Here is a 21,386-nt window from a genome sequence, read left to right on the forward strand (position 1 = left end):
CAATTTCCTAAAATCAACTATCACTTATAAACCTTTATACTTTTTACTTTCTTTATACACACACACTCAAATCATGTTAAACTAACATTTTTTAAAAGAAATATATAGACTACATATATTCAAACAAAATTGCATGCAAACACAATCTATGTTTAAACCTTTATAAAAACACTTATACAATTTCATATTTTTTTGTTTTTATTTATTTATTTACTTAATTACTTTAAATTAGACATGACATTGAGGTGCTATTACCTAGATCAGTTTACTTACAGAAATAGTGGTATTCACTAATATATTATAAATTTCACAAGACATAGTAAAGATATATTTTTTTTGCTACAGTTAGTCATTCAATACAATTTGTTCATTAAGAACATATCATATGTACTGAACTGATGCAATGTATCTTATGTAAATAAATTAGTTTAATGGTTTTACAGAAGGCACTGAGGATTTCAATTAAAAAATCAATATCTAAATTAAAAACAGTGCTATATACAAACAAAGTTACTAATTTGAAGCTTTTACAATTGCAGTGAAGACCAGTTTCCTGAAAAGAAGCAGCCGAATTCAAAGAAGAAAGAAAAACTAAGAAGTTACCTGTTAATTTAAAAAAAAAGTAAGTAAAATATCACCATAATATTTGTATTATTAATCAAATATACTATAACATTAATACGAGCTATTTTGGTTTCTTAAAATAGAGATTTTGTACCATTTTGTCCAAAAATGTCCATGTCTTAAACAGCGAATTACAGCCAGAATGGCCCACAAATTTCTATTTTTGGACACACAAATTAGCCAACTGAACCACTACAATTTTCATATTATAGAACAAACAACTGTTTTAATTGTATACATTAGATTTACTATTTGTACTTTTCCACACCACTAGCTTACTTTTTTTTTGTCATCTGAACCCCAGTTTAGTAACACATAAATTCAAGAATACCTATCCCTACTAGTTTTAGTTCTTAATGCACAATCACACAACATTACATACATCTTTATCATCTTACTCAAACACTCATGCACACAGCACACATACATTCCAGAACACCCCAACCCATATCTTCCTTATTTTTTTCAACAGACCCTAAAGAATGCCTACCAAAAGACAAGTCCGTAGAAAGCAACGCAAAAGTAGAGCAAATGAAAATAAAGGTGTCCAAAATAAGCATCCATCTCTAGCAGAATTTGTAAAAAAAGTTGAAACAAAACAGCTAATACAATCATTTAGTGAAACACAAGAATTTTCAAGTACAACAACTTCGCTTCCTCTATCAAAATGTAAAACAAACCAAAAAACAATTAACAGAAAATAAGCTTTCAGTACAGATAAAACTACTTCTTCAAATTTTAATATAGTGCAAAGTAAGCATACCAAGAAAAGTATTTTAGCCAAAATATACCGTCCTTCAAAATCTTATAAAAACAGGAGAGAAATCAGGTTCAAAGCTTAAAACCTATCGTAGGAAATTAATCTTAGAAGCATTGATGGACAGTGCAATTCTTCTCAAAAGAAATGTATTTATTTTACTGTTAAACAAAATGAAACCACTAACAAAACTAATAACTAAATTACAAAAAAAACTTCTCAATAAGCAAAATGTCAACAGAAAGAACTTCTTAAGTATCTGTGGAGGTGAATGGAATCACACTACGAGCACAGAACCATATTTTAATGAAGAAGCGTACAAACAAAAGCAAACAAATACAATTGCCATAAATAGCAGTGGTCGAGGTTATGAAAAAGTGAATAATACCATAATGGAATAAGACGTACTCCTTACAAAAATATGCCCTGAAAACTTAGAATTACCCCTCCATTCAACTGAATCAGAACGTCTAGTGTACAAATGGCCATGCACGTCAATGTGTAACATTCCCAAACAATGTTTCAAATCTTTACACCAATTCCTCAATAAATATGTAAAAAGCAAAGACAAAATCAAAATTAAATTACTGCAAAATATAGATACCTGTCCAGTGCACAAGTACACAGGACTACAAGGACATTCATTGGCCTGCATTACAGGACCTACTTGTAAAACCACTTTCCATGATATCAAAAGGATATCAACACATCATTCAACTATAAGAAATCTAGCCTTTAAACTGTACTATGCTAAAAGTCCTGCTTTAGCACTAGCAAAGTTAAATAACATCCTTCTACATGGTACAGCAAAAGACCTACTTGAAGAAATTCACTATATACATAAAAAATATTTTGGAAGTGAAAGCCATTTACAGAATGAAATAGCTTTAAACCTATTACGCAACAATTCTACACATGGCAACCTTTTGCTAAACACATACAAAAAAGAAATACTAAAATTTAAAAGTACATCAGCTGAAGTACCAAACCATGTGTGAGGTGGTCAAAGAGGCAACAGAATCAAGGGAGGATCCTATTCTAGTAATGAGACCCAGCCAACAAAAGGTTTACACAGCAAATCAAAAGAAAACTACATGTCCCAGAAACCACCACGATAAACGAAACCAAGGAGGGGGCAGAGACAGAATTAAAAAGGGAAAACGGCATAGGTACAACCCAATCATACAGCATGGAAATAGGTGTACCAGAGATTGGCACTGGTATAAAGCAGTCAGCCCGCATGTAGATCGGTGGCCCCAGAGACATACAGGGTGGGGTCAAACAGTGCATGAAACTGGGTGGACTGAGGAAAGAAAACGCCCTGCAGGTGTGGGGAATGGGAGGGAAAACTGGCTGGAGACTGAAGGGAGGGGAGGAGCAGAGAGGGGCTTAAATGCAGCAACAGAGAGCTCACCAGGTGTTTCTGATTACAGCTGCAAGCCGAGCCGGAGACCAGAGAGGAATGGAAAGGTGATTGTGACTGGGCGTACTAGAAGGCTCACTGAGAGGCACAGGGGAGATCCCTATCAGAGGCGGACTCGCTGAGGAGAAGCGCCAGCCATCAACCATTAATCAAGGACTGTGCCTTCCATGTGGATTTTTGTTTTTTTTGTTTTCTTAACCCAGTGAACAGAGGGTGAGTCAGTCCGTGGAGAAAAAGAATTAAGTTGACTTTATTTTCACTTTTAAAGATGCGAGAAGCCAAGAGGAGCTTCTTTTTGAACTCTGGACTGCATTAACCCTTTCACGGAAACCAACCCTCATGAAAACTAATACCGTTTGATGTGTACAAGGAGAGCTGTTGTTTAAGTTAACACCGCAATAAATCTTAAAATTGCTAAACCTACATCCGACTACAGCCTACTATTTTACACCATGTATGTGTATAATGCCGTAGAATTTTTTATAAAAGTAACACAAAAACTGTGGACCTATCATACAAAATAGAAGACAATGAATATTCTAAATGGTTTGAATTAGCTCTCTACCTTCTAGCAGAAAACAAATATGAAATAACTGAGCCCTTAATACTTTGCAGTTATTGCACTACAAAACTTGACAACAACCAAACTCCTTCACGTTCTATCACAAATAATTTGGAATTATACCCAGTACCAAAACCTCTACAACAACTTAATATATATGAGAGCATCATAATTCAAACAGTACACCCATTTCAAGCAATAATACGCCTTCAACCAAAAACAGCAAAATTACCTCCCTCTGAATTGATAAAAGGCATTTGTGGAAAAGTAGTTTATTTACCATTAAATCTAAAAGAAAAAGTGCATACTCTAGGAGTGCAACGTCCAATTCAGCAATCTTTAATTATCTTAGTAAATGGAGTACCTACAAAAGACAAAGAAATATGGCAACAGCTGGTAGATTTATATAAAGTTAGACAAGCCTTCCAATATCTTAAAGAGAATAATGAATATTACAAAGAAATTAATATTGAAGAAAACTTGAAAGATACAACTGAAATAATTCAAGAAACACAAGAAGCTGGTCAATTTGAGCTACTAGATCCTGCTACAATATCAAATACTTTAGACCATTATACAATTCATCCTTTGCACTGTAATGACACCGTACAAGATGTACTAGAAACTTACCAAATGCGTCAAACAAAAGGATCGCCAATCAGTATATGGGAAAAAAGTATAGAAGCACGTGCTTTTCCTCTACTCTTTCCGACTGGCAAAGGAGGAAGGTATGATGATAGACCTATTCAAATATCAGCTTCAGAATACCGCTAATTACGGATGTATTCTGAAGATCCCAGCTTTAGACAAAATGTGGAATACATATTCCACCTACTCTTTGAAAGTGAACTAGCAACTTTATGTTACGGAGTTGCACACATATTAAAATCAGGATCACACTTTCAAAATATGACAGCTACACAATTATTAGAGAAAGTGCAACAAAAGGATGAGGTTTTACAATCAAATATTACAAATCTATTAGCAAATATGCGTGGTACTAAAGAGTACTGGTTTCGACATCATGGAGATGTACGTTGTATGATCAGAAACCTTGGCCCACCCACTTGGTTTGTTACATTAAGTTGTGCAGAATATGCATGGGAAGATTTACATGATTTCCTACGCATATCAAATAAAATAAAACAAACATAGATATTCTAACACCTGGAGAACTTTGTTCTTTGGATCCTGTTAATGTTTCAAGATATTTTCAACATCGCTTCTTTGCTATGCTACATTTTATTTGTAATAAAACTGTTCCTCCCCTTGGAGAAGTGCAACACTTCTTTTGGAGAAAAGAATACCAAGCCAGAGGAGCACCACATATCCACATGCTTTTATGGATTAAAGATGCTCCTAAATTTGGTCAAGACAGTGATGCCACTGTTTAACAGTTTATTGAAAAATATGTCACTTGTGAAATTCCATCAGAAGCCACAAATAGTGATCTTCGTGCACAAATTTTACAATTTCAAAGACACAAATGTGGAAAATATTGTCGTTGCAAATATAAAAACAAAGGCAAATACTACACCAAATGCCGATTTGGTTTCCCTAGACCAATTACAAATACAGGTCAAGTAAACAACCTTATGTCTTCAGTTAGACATAGTGTTAAAGGTAAGTCACCTAAAAATACATATTACATAAATAGAAAAGAAGAAGAAAAATATATCAATGATTATAATGCAATCATTGCCCACTTATGGAATGCAAACATAGATGTGCAGTACATTGCAGACAATTCTACTGCAGTTGCACGATATGTCACAGCACACTTAACTAAAGCAGAAAAGACAGAGCTCCAAGACCTCTGGAATGACCTGTCATCAGATAAAACAGTATCTCAGAAATTATACAGATTGGGCATAAAAATGCTCACCCATAGAGAATGTGGATCTTATGAAGCAGCTGATCATTTAACTGGTACTTCATTGTATGGTAAATCTGAAAATATAGTATGGCTAAGTCCTGGTCCAGCTAAATCTAGAAAAAGAGTTCTAAAATCATATGAAGATATAGAAACAATAGCCAAACATGATCCCAACAGCCAAGACATTTGAAAAAAACAATGTATTGGACACATACTACCCAAACAGAAGTAATACTTTGGAAAACATGTGTCTATACCAAATAGCCCAAAACTACACATACAAAAATAATATGAAACCTGATGAGAAAAAAGGTAAATATAGAGTGACAGACTGTGAAGGCAGCTTAGTTAAACTCACTAAACCAAATTTAATTAATCATATCAAATTGTCATTGAAGACTCCTCAACATAAAGAAGTATATTACATGTCCCTGCTACAACTCTTCAAACCATGGAGAAAAGAAGAACAATTACTAGATAACTATGACTCATATGAGGGTGCTTTCAAAGCAAATGAAAGCACTATAACTGATGTAAACTTTACACAGTACAAAACAATGTTGCACAATGAACAGGAACATGAAGAAGAACTCCAAGCCCAACTAGATAAGGATACTCCTGACAGTAGTCAACCTTCTGTAACAGGAAGCCAAGAACCACTGGGAGAACCACTAATAACATATGAGGCAGAATTCGCTATGATAGAAGTAGAAAACACCATGTGTCAGTATGAAGATAAGGAAGACTTAACTATACTACAATCAAAACTAAACAATGAGCAAAGTAGCAATTTTCAAGAAGTAACAAAACAAATTGCACATGGTGTAAAACATGAAAATAAAGAATGTTCCTGCCATAATTATAAACCTATACTACTGTTCGTCAGTGGTGAAGCTGGTTCTGGCAAAACATTCCTAATCAAAATCATTAGTAAGTTCCTTCAACAATTGACAAACAACAAACTGTCAGCTGTTGTCACTGCCCCCACAGGTTTAGCTGCCTACAGCATAGGTGGTGTTACATTACACCGATTACTACTATTACCAGTAGAAAACCAGAACAAATTAGACTATTACAAACTTTCTGCAGAAGCTGCAATGGAATTACGCAGAGTATTGAAACAAATGAAAATGCTACTAATAGATGAAGTGAGCATGGTCTCCAACCTGATGTTAGCTTTGATTCACCTCAGATTACAAGAAGTACTCAAAACAGACTATGAAGAGCTCTTTGCAGGAAAACACATTATTGTTTTTGGAGATCTGCTTCAATTAACACCAGTAAAAGGTGAACCTATTTTTAAAACATTAGGGCACACACTCTGCCGTAAAACAGTTGGGAGCATTGGAAATGTCACCCTTGGGCAACATTTCCAATACAGAGAATTAACAGAAAACATACGCCAATCTGCAGATCTAACTTATGCCAACATTTTAAAAAGTTTGAGAGTTGGTATACTTTCTAAAGAAACAGAAGCAACATTGAAAACCCGGCACATTAATGCACTTTATGGCGATAATGCATGTGCTACAGATGTTATGGAACAATTTGCCCACAAAAATGTCAATTGTATGGCCTTAATGCCAACTCTTGCAAGCTGTCTCAAATTCAATGAAATAATGTTAAGTAAAGAAATGCAACCAATAATGGAAATTAGCGCCACACACAAACTAGATGTACATGGTATGACACTACCCATGTGTGACCAAGCCACAACAAGACTAAATAATTTAGAAAAATCAATCTCAAACACAGCAGGCTTAGAAAAGATGTTAAAATTATCCTTAAATTGCAGAGTAATGCTTAAACGTAACCTTGACGTGGACCAAGGACTAGTCAATGGAGCACTGGGTACAGTTGTTGGATTTCAAACATACCCACGTGACAACAAAATTCAGTTTGTCAATATACTCTTTGACAAACTTTCAGAAGTAAAACGGATAGGACGCTCAACAGCTAGATTCCTTCTCTTCAAAGATATGTATGTACGCAGAGAACAATTTTCTCTAACTCTTGCACACGCAGTGACGATTCATAAATCACAAGGTCTTACCCTAGACAAAGCAATGATAGATATTGGTAACACAGTCTTTAAAGAAGGCATGAGCTACGTAGCACTATCACGCTTACGTACACTTGACGGTCTATTTCTAATCAACTTTGATGCAAGTAAAGTAAACGCTGATATTCCTTGCATTTTAGAATATAATAGACTTCGCTCACTATACACTCCCCATCTAAACACATATTCTGTTCCACAAAAACTAAAACGTTGTAAAAGAAAACTAAATCAAACAGAAATGCAACAGGACGTCACTGCAAATCCTCCAAAGAGAGTAAAAGAAACTAATACTTCATCAAGTACCACAAACAAAAAAGAATCAATTAGAGAAAGTAAACCAGGTACTTCTTTAAAGAAGGAAGACAAACTCCAAAAAAAGCAGTTAGATACAGAACTACCTGGACCATTTAAATTCTCAAATATAGTTGGTGTAAGTTGCTATGCAAATGTAGCAATGGATATTCTATTTCAATTACCACCAATTGTTGACAACATTTACTTACACAGTACAGACCCATTGTGTTTGCAAATGTTAGTACTTCACAGAAATGCAGCAAACAATCCTGACAACACATATAGGGTTTTTGGAATAAGACGACAATTGGACTACTGTGCTGGAATGGTGAAATTCACTATAAACTCACAGGAAGATCCACAAGAATTTCTAATGTACTTACTACACGTACTGGAAAACAAAAACATACCTATAAATGAAATCTTTCAGATTTCATACATGTGGAAACATACATGCACTCTCTGCAACAATGTGACACAAGAAGAAATCCCCAATGAACGCTTCATATATATATCAATACCAAATTGTGAATCCATTCCATTTCAGCAACTTGTACAAAATGCAAACCATGGTAGATTATGCTCTACCTGCAATTCAGATTATCGCTCCACGTTAGTAATACCAACACATAGGGCCTCATTACGACCCTTGCGGAAATGGAAAAATGATGGCGGAAATGCAATACCGCCATCGAACACCGCTCGTTGCGATCATGACCCGTCACCGTAAAGTACGATGCCATTAGCGACACCGCAGTGAACGGCAACGCTAACTGCACCAAGTACGCGCACGCGCGCCTTGCAAAACCGGAATCACCGCCATGGCGCAACGGTACGCGAATTCTGACCCTAGCGGACATGTACTGAACGCCATCAAGCACGTCGTAAAGTACCATTCCGCCATGGCGAGAAATACGGCAACGCGAACCAACCGTAAATGGCCCACTGAGTGCCTGTACTCCACTCCCTGGCCTCATTGCACAACTCCTGGCAGGCGCAATGTACTCACACTATGCAACCAGTGAAATCCACAATTCACCCATGCATGCCAACGTAGAAAAGCATGCAGGGGCTCAAAGCGCCCCGTGAGTGGGCATCCATGTACGGCATGTCACCATAGCCGTACTGACGCAGCACAGGCATGTGAAGGTACAATACATCAAAATGAAAATCAAGAACACATGACACAAAACAACAGTAGTCCCCCATCGCTTGCCACCAGCGCAAGGCAACATCCAAAACAGCATCCTGAGGGGGATTGCACCAGCCCTGTACTCATGCCAGTAAACAAACCAACCATCAGCAGAAGCATGTACCACACAAGTCGGCAGAGTGACTGAGCAGCCAGGCACATCCCAAGAGGGGCCGATGGGAGCTGCAGGGCACAGATGGCATCAATACAGAAGCTATTCCAATGGACATGACCCCAGTCCCCCTCCAACAAACGCACGCAAACACAGTCACCTGTGACCAGCCACATTCTGAACAACCCATCATTCCACCAATCGACCTGGCTGACAGGCACCAGTCGGCCAAAAGCCAATCCCCCGCCCCTGAACAGCACATCATGTAAACAGTCACAATGGCAGCCCCTATCCGTGACCATACTGTGCTACGTAGGCAAACGCGGCCAGTACTGTACCACGCAACTCAACTCAGAAGGCGGAACACAATGCAGATCATCACGCAATACATACCGCCACAAAGCGAAATTCGCCACATCACCTGCAAAGAACAACGCAACACGACAAATATCGGAATACAATTTAAATGCACATCCAAATGACAAAGGCCCCACAGCAATTTGCAAAATACCACCAAAACAACCATCATCACCGAGGGCTGCATCTGCAATAATTGACCGGCTTCCACTTGTGTGACGCCCTGTACCATCATGGCACACAGGGCCTACATCAACGTTCCAAAAGGCACCATGGAAGCGGCAAGAACCGCAGGTCCGTCCCATGAGGCAGGCACTAGTCGAGCTGAAAGGCCGAAATGTTGCACCTAGCCACCAGTACAGCGTAAGGGCATGTGGCCCATTGGCGATCGTCCCATAAGATCGAAATGGTGCTCCACTGATTCACCCGAAGCTGCAGGAGTCGAGAGTAAAAACCATCTGGAGGAGTGGCGTAGAGATGGCATCTGCAATAGGGCAGGAGATACCTGTCACCCAAAAGAAACACAAATCAACCGATTGCATTACGGGACTCATGATGCATTACAATCTTCATTCAACACACCAAATCCACACCCATATGCATGCTAGCCCACTCCAAAGGAATATACACACCCCTAAATCAGTATCGAATCATAACGAAACCAATCGAGCTAAATACACCATTGTCAACGTCGGTTACTGTGCATGCGTCCGTCAAGATAGAACCCATGACATGGGATTAGTAACGTGCCTAGACACAAGTGTATGAAGGCGCGTCGAGACAGGGAGGATCCGACAAGGGCAGATAGACGTATGTCCCACTATGGCAGCCTTGCATCACATAACGCAGGGGAAGGGGAGTGAATCAAAAAACCCATGTACATGGCAGACCCTAAACGGAATCATCAGTCCATGCATCCACACATCATTCCCTCATCCCGCAATGAAAACGCATGAATATTCACTCACATAATATGTGAAACTTCCATCGCGTCTGTGCGTAATGCAGTCCGCAAAAACCACTGTGCCCCTGGCCGGATCTGTAGTGTTGTGAGGCAAGATGGATTTGGGAACGTCCTGCCTTATCGTCCACTACGCTGTTGCGCATCCCATTCAATTCATATCATTCATTGCCTGCTCGTTATGGGCCATGTCCCAAGGACATACTACAATAGAACGTTACATTTCCAGCCAGACCTGTGGGCGTATCCTCGCCGCTACTTCAAAACCCAAAATGCTGGCCTTCGAATTCCTCACTTGCAACATTACGTCGAAAAGGCTTCTGTGAACGCTTGCATTCACAATTACATCAATGTAGTGCGGCTGTGTGTCATGATGCTAACTGGCTGCAATCACAAATGGCACGCCACGCCCGTCGGTGAAGTACGTTACTGTGCTGCATGAGGGTCGGCCATCGATCGAGCCCTACATACCACTGACTCTTCACAGGTATGGAAGCGGCTGCAATCATAGCATGTGTAACAATGGGAGCATAGCATGAAAATCAGTCAAAGTACATCACACTGCCATCGGGATTTGATACATGCTTCTAGCAACCACGCATGGTGCCTATTACACGGAAAGGGGACCTGTGGCACTGTGTGTGTGTAGTACAGGCACATTGAGGACTGTACGCCTATGAAGGCCTCGTACGCAAATATCAATGTCCACACATGTCATTGGATGATAATGAGGTGCTGTATTGTTGATGTGATTTGATTTATACACCCTATGGACCCGCCACCCAGTGAAGCCCAACACACCCACTCCACCCTACTACCTCCCCCCCCAACACCAGTGTCCAAATATGCATGCTGTCCGTGGGTAGACGCTATTGCAAGCCCCCTCTACGGGTATCAGGGGCACCCCTGCCCGTGGAGCGCAGGTTCCTGCCAGATCTGCGTTGGGGGCTGCCCTGGACGGAACTTGCCACGGATGATGTCTCTGCCTGCTCGCGTCCATGCATGTCTCTGAGGGTTTGTGAGAGCTCCGAGAGCACACGGCGCACAGCAGCAAGTTCAGCACAAACGTCTTTGGACGTCGCATGCAGTTCCCCCCTCAGGCTCTCGGTGCTTTTCTCCATTTGTGCTCTCAGGCTCTCGGTGCTTCTCTCCATTTCTCCCCTGAGGCTCTCACTACTTTTCTCTATCTGTGCCCTGAGTGTCTCGGTGGATGTTTCCATGGCTGCCCTGGAACCCCCGCATTCATTTGCATGGTCCTTGAGTAGCGTGGACGCTTCCTGCTGTTGCTCGATCAGCAGGTCGAGGGACTGTTGCCTCTGCTGGGCCCTGGACATTTGCGGTGGTGTGACAGGGGGGCTGCTCAACACATGTTGCCTTGGCACAGGACTTGTGGGGGTTGGCCAGTCGTCGTCTTCAGGGTGCCCCTGCGTGGTTTCGTCATGGTGTAGGGGATGGAACATGCAGGGGGATTGGGAAAGGTCATGGATGGTACCTACGTCGCCAGCACTGTTTTCCGTGTCGGAGCATGCTGGCATGACAGCTGTGTCACCTATGGTGCTGCTACCACCAGAGGCAGTGCCATCAGATACGTTCTTTGGGGGGACCTGTGGTGCTGGGGTTGTGGACTTGCTGGCTGCTGGGGTGCCTGTTGCAGTCCCCTCCAGTGTGCTGCCACTTGATTCCTGCTGCTGCCGTGTCTTGATCCTTGCACCTGAGGTGGAGGCTCTTGGGACGTTGGTCCTGGCCCTCTTTGCAGGCGTGCTGGTAGGGGTGTCCTGCAGCTCGTCGTTGGTATCGGACCCTGTGGTGGAGTAAAGAGGGGCGAGCGTTAGTTATGGGTCTGTCGGATTTGGAATGGCAACGTATCAAATGCATTGGGGTGGTACATGTGGCTGATTTGGGACTGGGCCTTGGAGGTGGTCTCATTTTCGTGTGGATTGAGGATGCATTCATTTGGCTGCCTGCAGTTAGGGGGTGCATGCTGCACATGTAGGGGTTGTTTATGGCTTCTTGATTGATTTGTTTGTTCATTCTGACTTTTAGAGGGCGCTGTCAGGGCAAAGTATGTATTGCACTATGGGGTCACATGGTACTGCACATGTTCGTGGTTTGTGGATTTCGCATTGTTTCTCTTGGCCAACCTACCTGATTCTCCGGATGTCGGCACTCCTTTCTCCATCCCTCCGACTCCCTCTATGCTCTCCATTCCTATGGTGGAGGCGCAGATTTCCTCCCAGGGGGTCAACTTGATGGGCGACTCTGAACCCCCCCCGGTAGCTGTGGCGATGTTCCTGTTCGCAGAAAGTATGCTGCGTACGCGGATCCGCAGGTCGTCCCACCGCTTGCGACATTGCTGTGGCGTGCGGGGTGTTGTCCCCACCGCACTTACGCGCTGTGCCACCAGGGCCCATATGGCCTTCTTGTTGGCAAGGGCCGTCCTGGTCATTTGACTGGAGAAGACGACGGCGGAATTTTCCTGGAGGGTCTCGGTGAGCACGGTCAGTTCCTCTCGGGAGAAGTGTACCTGCCGCTTGCGGTCACACGCTTTCTTGGCTACCTTTCCCATATTTATTTTTTTAGCTGGGGTTGCTAACGGGTTGGGATGTGTGTCAGGGTCGGATTTTTTATGGTTGTGTTGGGATTCGGATTTTATAGTTGTGCGGCGTGCTGTTTCCCGTTCCGGCCACATGCTTTTACTTCCGTTTCCGTATATTTACGGTGGCCGTAATTTGCGGTGCACGCTCGTTACGGTTACCGCTCATTACGGTGACCGCTAAGATGGGTGGCGGTATTGCACCTGGTGCAGCGTACGGCGGCGGTAAGGGCCGTTTTGGGGTCATTTCCGCCATCGCAGCCTTTCGGATTCCGCCATGGCGTAATGCTCGTGCCCGATGGGTCGTGATTGGCCGCACTTTGCTCCTTCGTGCAATGGCGGAAACGCTATTTACGCTGTTGCGGTCCGGTCAGTCACTTTCCGCCAGGGTCGTAATGAGGCCCATAGTAAATACGTAATACCAATGCTTCTACGTTACAATGCAGATGGTACCAAAAACAACTGCAAGCTGACTGGATTCACACATGGTCAAATATCACTTGGTAAGAAAACCTTCACAACAATAGGTATAATCTACCACGCAGGAGCCACAACCAATACAGGGCACTACACTGCATATATAAAAAAGAAATGTGGATGGTTTGAATGTAATGATAGTACCATTACTCTAAAGCAGAGATTACCAGCAAATCTTACAAACGCTTATTTGATGTTCCTAAAACCAAAATTTGATAAATAAACTGTATTTAAACCTTTAAATAAATTTGTGTTAAAAAAATATAAACTGTTAGAATACTCCAAAAGCTATCTAACTGCTCAAAGATTCTACAACAACTAATCAGATAAATGAAAACCACTAAATTAGACCAAAAAATACACAGTTAGAATACGCCAATTGGTATCTAACTGTCCCAAAATTTAACAATATCCAAATAGATAAATCAAAACCACTAAAATATATTAAAAAAATAGACAGTTAGAATACGCCAATTGGTATCTAACTGTCCCAAAATTATAAATCTGTGTTAAAATAATATAAACTGTTAGAATACTCCAAACGCTATCTAACAGCTCAAAGATTCTACAACAACTAATCAGATAAATGAATACCACTAAATTAGGCCAAAAAATACACAGTTAGAATACGCCAATTGGTATCTAACTGTCCCAAAATTTAACAATATCCAAATAGATAAATCAAAACCACTAAAATATATTAAAAAAATAGACAGTTAGAATATGCCAATTGGTATCTAACTGCTCCAAAATTTTATAATATCAAAACAAATGAAGAATCTGTTACTGCTCCAAAAAAAATACAACAAAGCAAAGTATAAAGCATTAGCCAGAAACAACAAGTGAACACTGAAAACATACAAACTGTAGCATAACAGAAAAAGTTTTTTTTTTTAATCCAACATGGATTTTTTTTTCACCCACAGACCCAATGATTTTAGCAACAAATACAGAAACTGAGCAAATTGCACAGTACTCTGATTTGTACTCTACTAAATATGAGGGTCGAAAAAAAATAAAAGTATATTGCTTATACAATGTAATAAGTCATTACAAAATACTAATACTAACATGCTATTTTCTTTTATCACAGAAATGAAGAAGAAAAACATGGACTCCCATTACTAGACCAAACAGTAAGTATACAATAATAAGGACAATCATAGCAGCATATTACATCCATAGTATCTAATACCTTTGTTCCTTATACATTTGTTTTTCACCCAAAGTTATAAGCAAATATGAATGTGATATGCTGCGGTGGTGTTTGCCAGGGCAGAGAGTCTTGGGTGCATGGCCAAATGGCCATGCACCCAAGACTCTCTGCCCTGGCAACCACCACCGCAACATATCATATCCATAGATTCAAACATTTCAACTATGATCTATGGGAAACTTTTAATGTCCACAAACAATGTGAGTGTTCTTAGAACACTTTGAACTTGCCAGCGAACAATACGGACACTATTTCCAGGACACCCCCTACGAACATTTCAGAACAACGCGATAGTTCTTTGACCACTTTCAACTTAACAACGAACAAAACGGACATCGTCCTAAGGACACCCCCTACGAACATTCCAGGACACCAGGAGTATTCTCAAAAACGTCTTCAGAACACCCCCATCTTGTTTATTGAACATTTCAGGACACTGCGAGTGTTCTTAGGACACATTCAACTTGACAGAGAACAATAGAGACAGCGTCCTCAGGACACCCCCTACGAACATTCCAGGACACCGGGAGTGTTCTTAGAAGCGTCTTCAGAACACCACCATCTTGTTTATTTGCGAACATTTCAGGACACCGCGAGTGTTCTTAGGGCACATTCAACTTGACAGAGAACAATACGGACAGCGTCCTCAGGACACCCCCTACGAACACTCCCCAGACAGCGAGTGTTCTTAGAAGCGTCTTCAGAACACCCCATTTTGTTTATTTGCGAACATTTCAGGACACCGCGCGTATTCTTAGAACACATTCAACTTGACAGAGAACAATACGGACAGCGTCCTCAGGACACCCCCTACGAACACTCCCCGGACCCCGCGAGTGTTCTTAGAACAGTTTCACTTTGCTTGCGAACAAAACGGACACATATTGACTCCTTAGAACACCCCCTAGTCAGTTTATTTAGAACATTTCAGAACACCCGTGATGTCTGCAAACAAATCGAACACAAAAAGAACGTCTAACACATAAAAAACACAACTTTCATCCTATCTCATACATTCCCACCCTCCCGAAACACTCCTACACACCAACACACTCTACAAAATACACATTTTGAACAAAGTTTCACCGCGCTGTCTGGGGACGTCCGCGAATCCACGATGGCGGGCGCTACCGAAAAATCTGACGTGCTTCACGCTTCACGCCGTCCAATCAGCGAACACGTTGCATGTCCGCGAACATCACGCAAGACGATTGGCCAATCAGGACACTGTCTGCGGAGCGAACACGGAAGTGTGTCCGCGAACCGAACACAGATATCACAAATTTTTTTTTACCTACTTTTTGGTCATTTTAAAAAAAAAACTACTGGACGGATTTTCACCAAATTTGCAAAAGCACGCTTTCGGGACCAAGCCGCTGCTCCTGGTCCAAATTTGGTGGAAATCCGTCCAGCGGTTTGGGCTGTAGGCGCAAGCACATTTTTTTTCCCATTCACTCTATGGAGAGTGAGTATAATGTATACAAATATGAGCATATAGAGGGAAGGTAGAGTAATAAAAATAAAACTATGAGAAAGTGCTCATAACCATAATGATTATCTTCATGCACAGAAAGGATTGCTCTCTTTCAAGCCTGTATCTTCCGCTATGTATATGTTTCATATGATGTGACTGGACCCTAAGTCTACAAATATAGTACCTTTTCAATTTTTACTTCCTGACTGTTACTGAAGAAAACTATGTGGCTTTGATATGTCAGTAAAGGATAAAAAGGGAGAGCAAGCCATGTGATGTCATCAGTGATGTCATCAATGACATTTGTGATGTCATCTTTGATGTCCTGGGTGTTAGTGTTAGCAGTGCACTGTGGCACGAGTTATGGTTGCTTATGTTACCATAACTGCCGAATTTCAGGGGTTTTTCGGTTTTACTTTGAGCCATAACGTCCCTTTAACAAAGTTTTTTCACTGAATTTCATAGGTTTTTAGTAGCGCAACTTAACCATAATGTCCCTTTAAGAAAGTTTTTTTTACTGAATTTCATAGGTTTTTAGTAGCGCAACTTAACCATAAAGTCCCTTTAACAAAGTTTTTTCACTGAATTTCATAGGTTTTTAGTAGCACAACTTAACCATAATATCCCTGACTTCATATACATGTAACATAGAACATACTAACCCCCTCGTAGTGATTGTCATGTCCGCGGACTACCGCCATGTCCGCAGACACATCGAAAATCTGAGCGTGGTGAATGTAAATTTAAATAGTGTGCCCCATTTCCCCTTTGAAGTTGGCTCTGAAAAGAGCCGTTTTTTTTTTTACAGATGCTTGACAGACACCTGTTATTTTGTATTTTTTTTCTTGTTTTTTTTTCTTACTTTACTCCTAAAATCTTCACATAACCTTCTCCAAAGCAACCCTTACATTCCAAAATAGAAAGGCATTTCCCGTAAAAGATAAAGAAATGCCATCTTCTTTAAAATTAACAGCATTACTGGCATCAATATTCTCATTGTTACAGAAGAACATACCAGCTCTAAGCATGAAGGCACACATGCCTCGGTTCATGACACACATAGCAATATTTTGCTGAGGACAAAAAACTGAACTATTGTCCCATATTGCCCTAGGTAGTAATCCAGAAAAAATTACTTTTGCATTTGGAAGGATCTTCATTACTGCTTGAACCAAGCGTTCCAAATCAGCCAACAAAGTAGGGGCACTGACGTTGCCCAAATGGAAAGCACCATAGTGCAAAACTACCACATGCGGACTGTTCATCGTGGCCATATCCTCAAAAACTTGCACAATTCCCTGTACATTGCAATCAGACACACTGCTCCACACCACCTCCACTCCTTTCACATCAAAGTTCTTTGCAACATGCCTGCATTCAGCGTACTGCTGTAAACCATGCACAAACATATCTCCGAGCACCAACACCCTGACTTTCTCCACTTCTGCCATCTTCACCACACACAGTCTCTTTCAACACAAATCCACAACCTCGACATCTGATTGGCTGATCCGTACAGTCTTCTTTCCATTTTGGATTTCCTGGAAAAACCCGGATGTAGCACGCCCTGTCCACGAACAGCTGCGGTGTCCGCAGACGGCGTCCACTTTACTCTCTGTGCCATTCCCTCATTGCTTACAGCTAAGCAATCACACAATACGAATAACGTCCTCAGAACAATCCCATTTTGTGAATTTTCGAGCATTTCAGGACAATTATTATTTCATTATTCAACATATTAACATTATAAATATTATGCTTTCATCTTGTACTCTGCACACAATGCTATGTTTCTCCATTAGTAGCTCAGTATACTAGATAGAATCCCATAATACAATGCTATTTATATCAATGCATCGTTCAAAGCACTAATAACGGTATATTTATTGCAATATCCTTGACACTTTTTTCGCAACATTATAATAAAAATCCCTAGTACACAAATTCCATGAAAACTACATACACATGTGATGTCATCAGTGATTTCATCAATGACATTTGCGATGTCATCTTTGATGTCCTGGGTGTTAGTCTTAGCAGTGCACGGTGGTGGCGCCAGTTATTTTTCATAGCTTACCATAACTTGCGATTTTCAGGGGTCTTTCGGCTGTACTTAGAACCATAACGTCCTTTAAACAAACTTTTTTTAATATCACGCAAACAATATACAAACATGGCGTGCAAAAACCAACTTCTACAGATGGCTTTACACAGAATGTTGCAAAGTAAGAATTTATGCTCGTTCACAGTGAAGGTCAGCTGCTTCCACAACTTCTACAGATGGCTTTATACAGAATGTTGCAAAGTAAGAATTTATGCTCGTTCACAGTGAAGGTCAGCAGCTTCCATTTTTTTCTCGGGCCCCGGAGAGGCTCACGGAGAGCTCAACGGAGAGGTTGTATTGTGTTTTGACCTTGACAGACAGAGATTGTGATGAAAGACTTCTCTTGAAGGAGTGTTGCTAAAACGTAAGAGAAGATAAAGATGAAATTTCTGAAACGAAACCACTTTTATATATTATATCACTATGCGAAAGATCGTTGGCACACGCAGAGTCGTATTTTGGGACTGCACCACTTGTAGACAATGGAAATTGCAATTGTACTGTAAGTAACCCTTTAGATTATTTTATACCAAATATAATTACAATAGCGTAGCATTACAGACCGCTCAAGTTGAACTTGTTCGTTGAAAGTGGCATAATGTTTTCTACCGCGCACTATCACCGCCAAATTGATCCCCTGTCGTTTAGAGGGCTCTGAAAAAGGCAGACTACACAGGGTGGGTTAATAGAAATAATTTAACCGGTCTATAGGCGGTCAAGCGCTCTACTCGCTGTGCCACTTCACTGTAGCCTGTCAAGTGGCACAGCGAGTACAGCGCTCACTTTGACATCCGTGCACAGCTTGCTAACGCAAGTTTGAATCCCGGCAAGGCCAAACTCAGCCTTTCATCATTCCGTGGTCGATAAATGAGCACCACACACCGTGGTTAATAATAAGCACCGCTTAGATACCTCACGGTTCTTAGCGCTATATGAATGGGAAAATATTATTATTTTATTATTAACATACTCTGTTGCACTATCTTCGATAGCAAATAGTTTCACGCCCTAATAAATAAAATGATGATTTTTAATGAATCGGCTGGTGAGACTAATTTATGTTTTTTAAAACAGGTATGTGGCTCCATTTTGCCTATGTCACGATTTACAGACTCCAGCGGATGGGGTCTTCAACTGGCAGGTGCAGGTCCAAATATGCAACTTCATGACCCTCACCATTTTATGGGACAATCGCCAAGGACCAATATGCCCTTACGCAGTACTAGCGGCTACAAACAACATACCAACCAATAGGGTGGTCTAATGGCTCGTTGTTGGAGCAACCTTCCGATTATCAGAGCGAGCATTTACTGCTTTTATCATAAACCAACAGCCTATCTACCGCAAAGGAACAACGCGTGGCTCCAAATAAACTTTTGCTGTTCGACAGCAGAGACAATAGCAAATCGCTGAATATTCACTAAACATTTCATGTGAAACAAATGTACTTTACCAAATGTACAATCCTGCTGTTTACTTTTAAACCACAGTTTCATATTCCGAATTGTGGCGCACTGAGTTGTAAGCTGATCTAACACCCTCTGTACCGCAAAGGAACATTGCGTGCCTCAACATGAACTTTTGCGGATCGACAACAAAGACAAATGCAAATTGCTGAATATTCTCTAAACATTTGATGTCAAATAAATGTACTTTACAAAATTTACAATCTTGCTGTTTGCTTTTAAATCACTGTTTCATATTCCGAATTGTGGCGCGCTGTGTTGTGACATAATATGTGTTGTCTTCCGGGTTCTGTGTAAAGTCACTTAGGACTGGAGAGGACTGCGCGCGTTTGATGACGCACCCTGTAACGTCACGGATAGAGGCGGGGAATATGAATGCTTTGATAATATCAGGCTTAGGGGCGGGAGATATGATTTAGTGTCGCAAAAGCAAGTCAGCCAGGTCAATAGCTCCAGTCATAGGATTATCACATAATGTCGGCGCACACCACCCGGATTTATCGTTTCTTTAGTGGACAAAAAGTCAGTTGACGCCCCTAGGAAATTGTACTATTAGCGAACAAAAGGAGTGGTCTTCAAACACTTTCACCATGACAACGAACAATACAAACAACGTTCTCAGAACACCCCCATTTTGTGTAATTGCAACCATTTCGGGACACTGCAAGTGTTCTTAGAACACATTCAACTAGACAGATTACAATACGGACAGCGTCCTGAGGACACCCCCAGTTTGTGTATTTACGAACAATTAAGTACGCCGCGAGTGTTCATAGCTCATTTTTACCTTCCTTGCGAACAAAAATGACACATACTCCGTCCTCTAAACACCCCACCATTTAGTTTATTTACAAAATCTCAGAACAGCCGTGTTCTCCGCGGACAAATCGAACGCAACAAAAACGTCTAGCACATAAAAAAACAAAACATTGAACCTATCTCATACTCCCCCACCCTCCCCAAACACTCTTACACACCAACACACGGCACTAAATACAATTTTTTATCCACGTTTCACTGCGCTGTACGCGGTCGACTGCGAATACAAGATGGCGAGCATCACAGAAATTCTGACGCGCTCCACGCCCCTCGCCGTCCAATCAGCGAACACGTCGCATGACCGCGGACACGACGCAAGGCCATGGGCCAATCGGGGTGCTGTCCGCGGAGCGAACAGTGAAGTCCGTCCGCGAAGCGAACACAGATATCACTAATTTTTTTGCCTTATATTTTGGTCATTTTAAAAAAAAACTACTAGACAGATTTACACCAAATTTACAAAAGCATGCTTTTGGGACCAGGCCACCGCTCCTGCCGCAAATTTGGTGTAAATCCGTCCAGCGGTTCGGGCTGTAGCTGTGCGCAAAGTTTTTTCCCATTCAGTCTATGGGGAAAAAAAAAGTTTTGGGACCCCCCTATAACTTTCCCCCCCCTGGACGAATCCTCACCAAACTTTGCAAAACATTTCAGAGTGACCCAACTACTTTTTTTGCAAAGTTTGGTGAGGATCCGTCCAGGGAGAGCGAAGTTATAAGCCGCCCAAAAAGTGCTCTTCCTATGGAAACAGCAACTTAACCATAACTGCTGCATGGCCACTACCGTGGCCATGTAATATATATATATATATATATATATATACATATATATATTACATGGCCACGGTAGTGGCCATGTAGTTATGGTTAAGTTGCTCGGCTCCCCCTGGGCGAATCCTTACCAAAGTTTGCAAAAAAAAGTATATGGGCCACTCTGAATTGTTTCCAATGTTTGGTAAGGATTCGTCCAGGGGGGGCCAAAGTTATAGGGGGGGTCTCAAAACATCTTTTTTTTCCATAG

This window comes from Ambystoma mexicanum, chromosome 4q, assembly GCF_040938575.1.
Source record: "Ambystoma mexicanum isolate Mex_15411 chromosome 4q, UKY_AmexF1_1, whole genome shotgun sequence".
NCBI classification, from domain to species: domain Eukaryota; kingdom Metazoa; phylum Chordata; class Amphibia; order Caudata; family Ambystomatidae; genus Ambystoma; species Ambystoma mexicanum.